Here is a 13,734-nt window from a genome sequence, read left to right on the forward strand (position 1 = left end):
ACTTTTACAGTAACCTGTTATCTCCTTACATCTGCCCAGGCTCTGATAAAATCAATATCTGTCAGCACTCTCACCAGGTTTTGATCCACTTCAATTTGACCCAAGTCCTTTCCTCAGAGTAGCATTTTCCTCCACAACTAATTGGAGAAGGCAACGGCATTCATGAACTTGTCCTTTTTCCATTTCACAGGGGTATCTGGACTGGAGTTCATCTGTATATATCAGACACAATGAAAGGCATTAACACGGACTTACAATTAGGATAGTCCCGTTAGTTCTTCACCAATCTGTAAATTTAGTCACAGAACTTGCTATCCCATGTATTTCAGTGTAGAGTCTACCAGGTAGCTTTATCTTGTAGTGCTCACATACATGCAACAGAGAAAACTCCATGAAATATGTTAGAAATAGACTGTCTACTGTAGAACTTAAATAGCAAAAAGGAAAATAAGACCTACAGAGACCCTAGCCAAATTTTTGATGAGTTGACACTGCACATGACGTCGGGATGACCTCAGCCTCTCATTGTGCATCTGGGTAATTCTGTGAAGTTGGGGCACGAAGTGTGACATTTTAGCATAACTCAATACTAATTATGCTATACATGTATTGTTTATAGGCTTTGCAGTTGTATTGAGACCATACATTTTCCTGGAAATGTTGTGCCATTCCGACTCAATTTTGATGAAATTATTAAAACGATATGTAATGGTGTCCTGTAGCATCGTGACGTGTCCATGTAGCATCGTGATAGTAAACATTTGGTCCTAAAAGACAAATTAAGGCAATTAGCTTGACCAAAATTTGATATAATATGCATAATTACTAGATTAGTCAGATAGCTAAATATCTTAACTCTCCTTTCCACAGTTTTACACAAAAAAGGACACCGCTTAGCATCGTGATACATTTTGTAATTTTCTTTTAAAATTGAAACTGTGTACAGGAAATTTGAGATATTTAGCTATCTTATTCATACCTTGTAAATATGCATATTGCATCAAATTTTGGTCAAGCTCATTGCCATAATTTGTCTCTTTGGACCAAATTTTAAAATATCACGATGCTACGTGGACACGTCACGATGCTCCAGGACACAGTGTTACATATTGTTTAATAACTTCGTTAAAATTGAGTCTGAATGGCACAAAATTTCCAGGAAAATGTGTGGCCTCAATGCAAATGTAAAGCCTACAAACAATAAATGTATAGCATAATTGATATTGAGTTATGCTGACATGTATTTTGTCAATATCACGATGCTACATACATGGACACTGCCCCAACTTCATGGAATTACCCATCTACAAAGTAGGCCCTATTTATTTATATGTTGTGTATACAACCTCATATCGGGCCTATGATGTCTTTCAATCCAGCCACATGCAAGGGATTTGGGGGTCTGTATAATTCCACATACAATCATATAGTAGGCCTATATGTGGCTGCAATGTACAAACTATGTAACTTGTAACCCTAAAAGTAATGATCAAGACAACCATAATCTTATTAACCACTACCACAGCTTTGGGTTTAAAAAAAAAATGTTATAAGTTAAATTACAGCAAGAATAAGAACAGCATCGTTTGAGTACACAGAGTTATCTATTCAATTTATTGATGTTTTGTGTACTAAATATCAACATTAACTTTCATTTGCAGGTTCAAAACAGTTGTTGGATCTAGGTGTATTAAAATAGTACCAGGTAATTAAAGTTAGTTTGTACAAACCTTTTGTACCAACGGAAGGGCTGGTCTCAATGGGCAAGAGGGGATGTCACTGGCTTCATCAAGCTGGGAGGGCTGGTCTCGACTGATGAGAGGGGACATCACTGGCTTCACCAAGCCGGGTATAGGCTAGCTGGTCGAAACTGACGAGAGGGAATGTCACTGGCTTCATCAAGCTGGTTAGCTAGGAGGGCTGGTCTCAATTGATGAGAGGGGATGTCACTGGCTTCACCGAGCTGGGTAGCTGGTCAAAACTGACGAGAGGGAATTTCACTGGCTTCATCAAGCTGGGTAGCTGGGAGGGCTGGTCTCAACTGACCAGAGGGGCTGTCACTGGCTTCACTGAGCTGCCTAGTCAGGATGGTCCTTGAATGCGATGCTGGCTGTTGCTCTACAAAAGATACCCACAATAATATCTGACAGACCTTTCTCAACAATTAGCACCTACTGTGCTACAAAGCATACACCATTAACCACTACACTATAGAGACTGAGTGAACTGCGCTACAATGCATATACGCCATTAGCCACTTATGTATGTACGCACAATAGATACACTTCAATCAACATTTTTGCAATGCCATGTGTACCGGAGACAATAACAAGGTACTGGTACCTTTATACCAAACATGTGAATTCACGTTTTTGGTCCGATCATAGCTGTGATGACAACATATACACAGTTGAGTCTCCACAAAGTATTTTGTAAAAACCGAGAGTTACCAGATTCGCTGACACTTTCATTCATTCAGTGTCGTTTCGTAAAATTGGATTTCTCGCCTATCGCCAATTTGTAACAAACGTCAGTTCTGATGAGTGTCGTAACTTTCTTATTTCGACATTTTGAGACCCATAATTTGACATGAAGGTAGAATAGGGCAACATAATCCAGAATACGGTAAAATAGGAATTCGCGTATTTACATGCAAAACACAAATAGCGTGCCATTTCTTACTGTGAACAGCGATTTATGTGTAATAGAGAAGCACATTTCAAAAAGGAGAAATGTTGAGCCAAATTTGGGATGTCATTCATAGGCAAAAAAATTTCCATGTTAACTTATGGTAACTATACACAGCCCAGTTGCTGTACGTAGGTACATAGCGACAGGATTCGCACAGCGTACCGTACTTACAGCGTCTACCACTCCTAGTCCGAGGCCCTTTTTCTCTGCCATTATAGCTGTAGCCCGACCACACGCTGTAAGTACACTGTGCGAATCCTGTCGCTACGTACGTACAGCGACTGGGCTGTGTATAGTTACCATAACTGGAAATTTTTTTGCCTATGAATGACATCCCAAATTTGGCTCAACATTTCTCCTTTTTGAAATGTGCTTCTCTATTAATTACACATAAATCGCTGTTCACATTAAGAAATGGCACGCTAATAAAGTGTTTTGCATACATGTAGATAATACGCGAATTCCTATTTTACCGTATTCTGGATTATGTTGCCCTATTCTACTTTCATGTCATTAAATTATGGGTCTCAAAATACATAGGTCTAAGATACCTACCATACCTCAATCGCATTCTGAATACACCTTTTTGTGAATCTGCATGTAGCCTTTCTCCACATATGTGAGTATTAAAAATCTCAGGCAAACTCTGATAGGCCTATAAGTATATCTTTTAGTTTAATAGAAAAATGTTAGGGTGTGGCATAGGACACCTAACAAAATTACTAATCAAGGCCTACTATCAGTATTACTAAATAGTAGGCCAATAGTGTGTGAAGATCCTCTAAGTGACATCTCTATAATATACAAATGATGCACAGGATAGAGTGCGTTTTGTCAATACTCGAGAGCGAGCCGCACCTTCACTAACGCCACGAAATAATCCTGTGCATCATTAGTTTTATAAAATGGGTCGAAAACTAACAGCATTATTCACGTACCTTTGTGGGTCAATACCAGTCAGCTACATGTAGCACTCGCTCAAAAGTCAAGATGTCCGAAGATGTTCGTCCCAAACATTTACGCACGTCGCACTCGGAAATCCCGCACACTCACCTAGTACTTCACTGTACGTACGTATAAGAGTATACGTACGCCACGTACTGTTATGCACAAGAAAGGCCGCCGGCTGTTGTGGCAGCCCGCGGCCCGAACTAGAAGTTGTTTACAGGATTGACAGCGCGTATAGTAGCGCGTGACGCACTTGTAACAACTGATTGAGTGCGCACTGCTAGTGTAAAACATTGTGACGTACGTCAGGCCAGGGAGGTGGAAGAGAGACTCTTCTTAGTGCTTACCTGAAGAAAATAATGCACGCACACGTGACTCATTTCCGTGCATGTTTCACAATTGTAAATACCCTCGAGTGCACTACGCCTACACTAACGCCACGAAATAATCCTGTGCATCATTTGTTTTATAAAATGGGTCGAAAATTCGAAAACTAACATCATTTTTCAGCATTTTTCACGTACCTTTGTGGGTCAAGACGTCCGAAGATGTTCGTCCCAAACTTTTACGCATGTCGCACTCGCGGAAGTCCCGCACATACAGTACAGTGTGTATAAGTATAATGGGGGGTTGGGTTTCCGGACACCCGCATGAAAACTTACTTATTTTACATAGAATATGCACCCTTTACCTTAAAGACTTGATATAGACTCCTCATATAGGCTTACTAGACAACATACTCTGAAAATGGCATGAGAATTAACCTGCTAAATCGTTGGATTTGCTCTTCAAAGTGACTCCATGTACGCGTCCGGTCCCATAACGCTTGGTCTACTGTACTGTACAAAGTGTACGTATAGTACAGTATACGTACGTACGCCACATATGTTATGCACAAGGGAAGACAGGCCAGCCGGCCGGCAGCCCGAACTAGAAGTTGTTTACAGGATTGACAGCTCGTACGCGTATGCATGCAATTCATCAAAGGAGCCGCCGCGCGCACAGACGATCGGCAATCTACCATGGATTACAGGCAGTGCAGTTGTACTGAAGTAAAGGAAGGAGGTGTGTCTCATTTCAGCGCTTCCTATTGGCTACATTCTTGAACCCATTTTATAACAATTCTCGCTATCGCCAATGACGTAAAAAGTACCCGGATGATGATTTAAGCGTCATTTACGGTGCATTATGGGATAGTCCGGTAGCAAAGTCACTTCCGTTCGTACGCGCGTGATACGTGACTAATGCTATTTACACACACAACCGACTGTATTCTACGTGTACTTCCGGTTTTCTCGACTTGAATTACAGCTTTAATATGATTTGAAATTTCTCCATTCTTAAGTAATTGCTGTTAATACGACTATTGGTTGTTGCTGCGAAGCTGCCATGTGTTGTTCGCACGACAATAAATGAAAAAAATCTGCAGAAATAGGACCCTTACTGGCATGCGAGACGTGACGTGGCCGCGTGGGTGAAGTTTGCGGGTGACTCCACAGCGCAGTACGTGCACGCGCGACTTGCACTAGGTATAAGTAGGCCTAGTGCCTACATGTATGTACGTACATTGTACGTACTTGCTTGAAAGAAATTGCTTCGGAGACAGGATAAGTTCGAGATCACTGTTCGTTCCCGATTGTGTTCGCGACATTTCGACAGAGAACAAATAAAAAAAAAAGATGGGAATTCCATGACGATATACTGTATATCCAGGTGGGTGAATATTTTCCAGCATATTTTCATCGTATGCAGAGATGACTGATCTGTGATGTACGCCGTACTGGTATGTGTTAGCTTATGCGCTGCGTGCAGTGAGTGCTAGTGGTGCATGCTAATGCAAGGCCGGCCGCCGTGCCGGCGGCGGGGACTACAGTGTACGAGTATGACAGGCCTGGCCACTCGCTGGCTCGGGCGGTACTGCTGCGCTATAGGTAAGGTACACGTACGCGCACGCTAGCGTTGTGCAACTTATGACCCGCGCCGGAAGTGCCCTTGCTACCAAGTGCACTAAATCTTGAAGGAAAAGCCACATCCGGGTACTTTTTACGTCATTGGCGATAGCGAGAATTAATGTTACACTAACAACACTAAACACTGTAACAGTTGTTATAGGTCCTACTCACACTGAACTAATATGACTATGAGGTCTTCCGAGTTTCACAAATTTATTACCGATCCAGCCGAAGTGAAATGACATCTCTGTCGTTCAGCCCCTTATCTTCTAGTGTCTTGAGGGGAATTGGGACTCTACATTTTATTTTTCTGTCACTGGTTTTCATGGTCTTCCTCTTCTTGGAGACAGATCTCTCGCTCTCCACCTGCGGCTCCATTGTTAGTGTGGATGGTATTTATACGCAGCCAGCAGATCAGAGTCCAAGCGGACCCGTGCCAGCTACAAGCTGCCGGGCGGATCCCGGGAAATGCACCGATAACGCTCGCTAGCCAGTGAACAGGCACCCGGGTTTCGCCTCGCAATAGGGGCGATATCTTGGGCTTGCTTTTCGCCGAGGAGAAGGCAATACATTAACGCTGTGCCAAAATCGGACAAAAGAGGGAGGCAAAAACAACACTTGAACGGAGAGCCTCTAAGCCGACCCCCCGTGATTTTGACAAGCGTTACATGTAACGCTCTTCAAAAAATCATAGATATCTTCATAATGCCGTATTTTTCATCGATTCTTTTTCATTGCTTAGTCCTTTCATAGACATTGGTCCTTGTTTTCGCCTGTTTCACTTCATGAAATAGCACTTTTGCATTTTGGGTTCCAACACTCCTCCCCAGTCCCTTTAAGCGATAGGCAATTTTACATCCCTCATAAGTGAGATTCCTATCACTCATTGGTCAAAAGTATATCACGTGACAAGGTGTAGAGTAACTGCGTCAGTAAGCGGCCCTGCAGCCGTTCGCGGCAGGTACTGTACGACATACACGGTAATATACAGCTAAACACAGCATTGCACTGTTACATGCACACTACACATATACTAACACACTAGCAATCAACAAAAACCAACTGATAAAATGGGCACGATCTCTGACGAAAGTGAAATTTTCTCACATAAATGACAACATATCGCATCCAAAATGAAATTTTCGGTACTTCTTAACATAACAGTTAAGAAACAATGGTCCAAGAAACTGGATTTTTTGTCGTTTTCTCGATGTTCATGGATTTTGAAAACATATCCTCACGTAAAATAGAATTTTCGCGAGCCGATGTGGGCCGCCATTTTTTTCGGAAAGTGGATGTTACCATCGAAAAAAAATGAGAAAAACACGAGAAAGACATCAACAACACCGCCAGAATTGCGATCTTGTTTGCGGCCAATGCATGTGCGCACGCTATTTTCACGTGCTTTCGCAATGGGAATTGGCGCTTACGCAATGTTCGCGAGACATGTGAAGGCGTTCAGCTAAAGATTGCGGAGCACGCGCGCATTGCATAGGGATTGTACATCGTGCCGCAAGCAGAAATACTACGTCGCATATCGCCCTTATCGGCAAAAATTGTGCCGGGTTTTGCCCTCGTAAATCATAAAAAATGCGTTGGTCAATGGTAAATTTCTTTCATGAAAACAATTGCGTTAATGAATAATCTTGTCTATGATATATGAAATGGTTAAAAATAATTTGCCTGATTTGTTTACAAGTTGGAAAAACCCTTAACAATGCTTAAACTGCCGCAAACGGGATATTTTACTCTAGTCCCGTCTATTTTGCCTTAGAGTTTTCATGTATGTGATAGAAAGGCAAAACCCTCGTGATAGAAAGGCAAAACCCTCATGATAGTAAGTCAAAACCCTCGTGATAGAATTCGTAAACCCTCCGCGACTTTACACATAACAAGTACACTAGACTTCGCGCGCGGTGTCCGCAACCCTTCACTACGCGCATCATATACAACACATGCACAATCATCGCACTAGCTGTAGCATAGCGCACATGCACAACGCGCATGTTTCAACATGGCATGGTGACAGAGCGCTCCTCCCTGATTTGAAGTGAGTTTAATCAAAGATCGTACACTTTGTCTTAACTCTTAATGTGCCTGGCCGAAACCCCTAACGTGCCAGAGGTTTTTACCTAACGTCAGAACGTTTCGAAACTGGACTGACAATGACATTTAAAACCACCATATCTATGAAACTATCTGTTTTGAATCGAGTTCTACACAACATTTATCAAGAAATGTTTGTTCTTTCGTGTCATGTACCGGTAGTCAGTTTGCCATCATGAACCTGAAAAATTGCAGAAATAATTGATACATCAAAAAATTATAAATTTGTATGTAGTACGGAAAAAAAAAGAGTCAATCATGTTTTTTCTTCAATAGAGCGCTCCCTTGACTCTGTGAGAAAGTTATAGAGCAACATCTCCTCTTTCAAATGATAACAAAATTGCGTTCTAGAATTGTATGATTTCAAAGATAATAGCAGTTTATTTTGTCTTAGCAATTTCTCTTTCTGATTCAGTAATACATTCCCAAATCTGAGTCCTTTAGTCCCAGATCCTGTATTAGAAACTAAAGTAATTGTCCCGGGCCCTTCAAGAGTGTCTTTTGTCCACTTGAGAAGGAAGAACCTACTAATCCTGCTTTTGTCTAACCAGACCATGGGCTGGGGTACTCTATTGAAATCGGCAGGCCTTTGTCTGCGTGCAATTACTTTATAGGCTAGCATGGGGACGATTTGTGACGTTCATCAAAACAAAAGGATGAAAGACTTGACCGACGAACCTAAGCTGACCCTCTTTGAGGGACAAAATCAAAGCAGCTTCCCGCAGGACAGTGTCGAAGCGGAACAATGCCAGTGGAATCGCATAGACAATACACGCAGATTCAATAGCATACACACGCGTGGTTTACCAATGAGACTTTTGATCCATACACATCTCGCAGAGGGTGCTCTCGCTGCGGATTTTCCCGACTCTAAAAAAATACATCTAGCTCAAAAATAATGTATTTACTCAAAATTTTCCAATGTAAGCATGCTTATATTTTCAGTAGAAACGATGACTATGCTAATCAGCTACCAGTACATATCATTGGCAGTTTCTCGGTGTAACATATTACGGTACCACAAGAACTTAAATGATCAATGCTTTTCTCACTCTTCTAAGTCGCCAATCGGCCACCATGGCAAGTCAGGACTAGGGTCGCCATTCGGCGACCATGGCACGTTAAGAGTTAAGGATTTCTTAGGATCCCGAAGCAGAGACAAATCTCAGCATGTTGGAAATATCGAATTAAAACACGAGCGACGGGAAACTGGATGCATACTGTAATCTTCTTCCAAGATTTTATGCAGGAGCTCGCCGAAGGCCATGTGACTTACCGTGAGTGAGTACCGTGCGTAGGCCCTACTGGGTAGTCTACGAAATGCATGAAAACCATGCAAGCGAGCACTGTGGCTTGATTTTAGGGCTAGGCCTAACAGTTAGAATTTACTTCGTATTTACCTAGCCCTAGATCTTGGTTAAGTCTTAAACGATGAGGTATATAAAACAAATATTAACTGCTCTGTAATCGTATGGTGGTGGAAATTATCACTCTTTTTTATACCGACCCTCCCATCACCCCTCGGCTAACGCCTCGGGGTGATAGAAGGGAATGATAATTTCCACCATCATCCTCATGAGCAGTCAATATTTGTATACTATAGACCCCTCTAATGATGATTTATTTCTTGCATGGTAAATTAACTGTTTGTCACTGGTAGTGTATTCCTTTGCATAATTCAGGTGATCCAGAAATATAATGAAATGTGAGTAAAATATCTCTTCTCATACAATGTACAGTATGTGTGTTTGAATGATATTAAAAAAATGAAACTGAGATCATGATTTTTCGAATACATACTGCAAAGGTACAGTATGTTTAGGGGTACCACTCATCATGAGGTGCACTGCCAGTTGACCGAAAGATCGGTCTGTATCTGGTCGTCGGAGATGTGTTCCGCAGAGACTGCGTCTGGCTTCGCAGATCCCCTCCTATACAGACCGAAGGCTATGATGCTGGCTCCTGTAGGGGTGCTCTGCCAGCGGTCGCGCATAGACCAAACATTACGATAAACCCAATTTCATACAGCTTTTTACACTCAAACAAGTTTGACATGACATGACACATTATGCAACAATATTTGGGGTAACTTTCTCACATTGTACAATCAAAATACTCACAGTAACTAGGTTAGATCGCAGAAATTTGTATCCATATCGCAACATCACTGTTCGCTAGCTGTAAATCGCCATTTTGAATCTGTTAGCCAATCACATGCGAGGTCCGTGTTTTGATAAAAAACATGTAGTAATCTACCTCGCAAGTGATTGACTAACGGATTCATATGTTGAAGAGCTGTTACGACTGTACCAACGGGCTGGTAGGCTGCATCTTTTTTCATGAAAATTCTACCAAAATGTTTTTGAATATATCATTAATTTGGTGAGTGCAATTCATTTTTGAAATGTTGATTTTGCTATACCAGTATGAGTTTAAATTTGCTGATCTATGGCTGTGAATTCGACGCAATGGAGAAGGGTGAGGTATCTCACCCAATTCTCCATAGAGACAGTGGTTAAGAGCACCCCTACAGCGAGGTACACTATAAGCTTCCGTCTGTCTACGGAGGAGAGTGATAACGTCAATAAAAATAAAAGACTCCTCCGGACAGACGGATCTTTCTGTCTACACTGCCAGTTGACTAGCACAGCATTAAATGCACAGAATCATTAGATGCCATTGCCTCTCAGTCCTAGCATTAGAGAAGAAGGGGTTAAAATGCTTGAGGATCTGATCTATAAATTGTACTTTAGTACATGACGCTGTAGAAATTATAATTCTCAGTTAAAGTTAGCTCTATGAGTAGCCCAACCAGACGCCGTGCGAAGCACAGCGTCAGACGAGCGGGGCCTTGCCATCACATCGGGGAACCACAACACAACTACAAAACTTATAAAAATTTATACGTTACTTATAAAAATGTATGTATACATTACTCTTGGAAAGTGCATGCTTATATTACAAGAGGTGCATAAGTCCATAGAGAGCCCTCGTGATAAGTCCGTGGAACAAAAAAATGACACTTTCTAACGCAATCCCTGACTGTCGGGGTTCATCAAAATGGCACGTTGATCTCTCTGCAAATTATGCACGCGCGTGCGTGACCATAAGTGCAACGATCTCTTGAGTGCGTGCACTGCTTGAGTGTAGCAGCACAGTCGTCAGCGTGACCATTAAAAGTGCATTCAGATCGCATGAACGTGTATAGTTAGCCCTATGAGCTGATTTTGTTATAACACATGTTTCCATATATACATTGTATATATAAATGTGAACCTGCATCACAAAACCAACAAAAAGTCGCACACACTGATTTTGTGTCGGGACGCAAAATAGGTGAGATGGGTCAATTTAGTCAATCTTTTGAGTTTTTCATATTTTTTGGAAGAGTAAGATTTCATCGACATCATGGTATAAGTGTGGGATCATAAAACAAGTGGGAAATTTTCTAGGACACTTTTTTGTAGAATAGTGTGAAGAGGTGTTCGAGTCCCTTTTGATAATCCCTTCATTGTTTATGCTGTGGAGTTTCACATCCTGTTTTTTGTCCCATTCACTGCACAGCTAGCGCAGCTCGGTAAGATTGAGCATTTGAATAGACCCTATACTTGAAAGCCTCTTTTCTTAGTAAACATTTTTCTACAGTATGTGGGTTTTTTTTCAGTATTTAGATGGATTAGGAGAGTCCATTTGATTTGAGTTATGCATCATTTCAAAGCTTAAAGTTTTCCCTTTCAGAATCTGCCCTTAACTAAAAATCCATGTCACTGTCAGGTGACTTTAATATTGTTGGTTTTGTGGTGCAGGGTCACATATAGACACCTGCCTGAGTGTACTCAGGATTTGTCTTCAATGGGTCAATGGAAATCAGGTTAGATTTTACAATGGAATTTTCTCATATTCGGTGGCTATCTTACATATTGTAAGTGATTTTTAACATTGGTCTAACGTAATGTGAGAGTATTTTATTACATCAATTGTTTTCAACAGAGCTGAAGATTTAAGTCATTTGGTCAGTATTCTATGTCAATGCATTGAGTAAAACAGTCTACGCATAATTTCCTGGAATTTGCTCTATTGATTGATCGTACAACATGTACCTTACAGTTGTAGTCATTGATTGCTTGACATTGTCCTGTCCTGGCTATGAACTAATGTGAACAAAATATTTCTGGATTTTCTGCCAAATGCTTGTGGGACAATGCTGTGTGGATGTTTGCAAAATATGAGGGGATATGATAAATTTATCAGTGGACATGTCACATTACAATTGGAGTATTTGTCCCTACTTCATACTTAATGTTGGCCAAGCCATGTAATCATCAGAACTTTAAAACTAACTGTCATGTTTGTGTTTGTGAGAATCAAACCAGAATTTCACTTTTACATAAAGGACCAGATTTTAACTATCACGATGCTACATGGACACGTCACGATGCTACAGGACACCGTTACATATCGTTTTAATAACTTCATCAAAATTGAGTCTGAATGGCACAAAATTTCCAGGAAAATGTATGGTCTCAATACAAATGTAAAGCCTATAAACAATATATGTATAGCATAATTAGTATTGAGTTATGCTAAAATGTCACACTTTGTGCCCCAACTTCACGGAATTACTGTAAAACATGATATATTCGCGGCATGAATTTTTCGCGAATTGGAGCCGTCAGCCTTTTTCGTGGCATGAAATTTTCGCGAAGAGCCACTGGCGTTCAATGCATATCAATGTAAACATGGACTTTCGCGTGCATTAATTCGCGAAATTAAAGTGCACGCGAAAATTCCTTGTTTTACATTTTACCCATGTGTGTGTGTGTGTGTGTGTGTGTAAGAGTTTGTGTGTGTGCATGAGGGGGGGGGGGGGGAGTTTGATGTGTGTGTGTGTGTTGGTGGGAATGTGCCTATACACCAATAAAAAAAAAAACCAAACTACTGAGTGTGATAATAATTCAATTGCAACAGCAAGCTCAGAGAAACAACTACCATGATCAACAGATCTATAGTACAGTGTAGTTGTGAAATAATTGCAAGATTTCGTGGGATCTGGATCTTGATGCTGATTGCGCTATTGAGTGAGATTTTTATGTCCACACAGGCAAAAACTTAGCTTTGGATCACAATGCAAATCTGAAGATTTATATTTTGCTAAATGCAGTCAATACAATGTATGAATCCCACTAAATATATTGGTCTTGGTTCATATTGATGATCTTATGCTAACTGATAGGAGTCAACACTGTTGGTATGGTTGGAGGTGTGGTTTGCTCAGCTGGCCACTGTTAGTTTGCCCTCAAGCTGTGGTACACCTTGTATTCACAAACCCCGGCAGGCAGCCAAATGAATGGTACGTTAATAAAGGGAAATATTCCATAAAACATTAAATGTGGTTTCAGCAAATGCAGAGAGATTAGGGAAACACACTGTAAAAGTTTGAGGAAAGTTAGACAATATTTAAAAGTTGTAAATTTGTCAATGTTTGGTTAATGCCATGTTTTTCCTTTCAATATGGGAACTGTACAGCAAAATGTGTGATCGATGTCATAGTACGTAATAAAATGATACTGAGAAAATGTAGGTAGAATAAGAAAAAACAGACTTTTACACAAGAATTAGTTTCATCCCTTTTCATCATTTGAATTGTCACAGTCTTGTACACGCCATGTATAAACCTGGCAGGGATTGGCTGTAATTGCTAGTAATGTTGTTTATATTCAACCAGCAGAATGATTGTCATAGTATTTTCCTGTGCAAATCTATGCCCGACATCACTGTTTATAGAAACATGTGAAAACTTAATAAAGACTTGGTAGCGTAGGGATTCATGGGTGTCTTGATTCATTCTCTGGTCAGGGAATATATGTGCATTGATCAGTAATAAAGCTGTACTCACATGCACAGTATGTTATGAGGATGTTTTGACAATACAAGTTCTGTAATTTATCTGAGCCAGGCCAGCTATCCCATTCCATTGTATCCCCACACTACCAGTACCAAGCCATTAAAGGGAAATGAAACCCAAATTGTACTTGTA

The 13,734-nt window shown here is 40.8% G+C and overlaps 1 protein-coding gene and 1 long non-coding RNA gene across 3 annotated transcripts in view; one reads left to right on the forward strand and one right to left on the reverse strand.

Annotated features, from left to right (window-relative positions):
- The window catches only part of LOC139709985 (zinc transporter ZIP11-like), a 42,508-nt gene that overhangs the window by 10,401 nt on the left and 18,373 nt on the right, over window positions 1-13,734 (forward strand). The gene's annotated exons all lie outside the window — the stretch shown is intronic.
- On the reverse strand, window positions 189-5,907 carry LOC139709984 (uncharacterized). The gene is made up of 3 exons (XR_011709422.1): window positions 5,812-5,907; window positions 1,731-2,118; window positions 189-212 (listed from the first exon to the last, which is right to left on the reverse strand). It is a non-coding gene; the product is annotated as an uncharacterized lncRNA (long non-coding RNA).

The sequence above is a fragment of the Diadema antillarum genome, unplaced genomic scaffold, assembly GCF_040938485.1.
Source record: "Diadema antillarum isolate AM-2024a unplaced genomic scaffold, OU_Dant_1.0 seq00001485_RagTag, whole genome shotgun sequence".
In the NCBI taxonomy this organism is placed as follows: Eukaryota; Metazoa; Echinodermata; class Echinoidea; order Diadematoida; family Diadematidae; genus Diadema; species Diadema antillarum.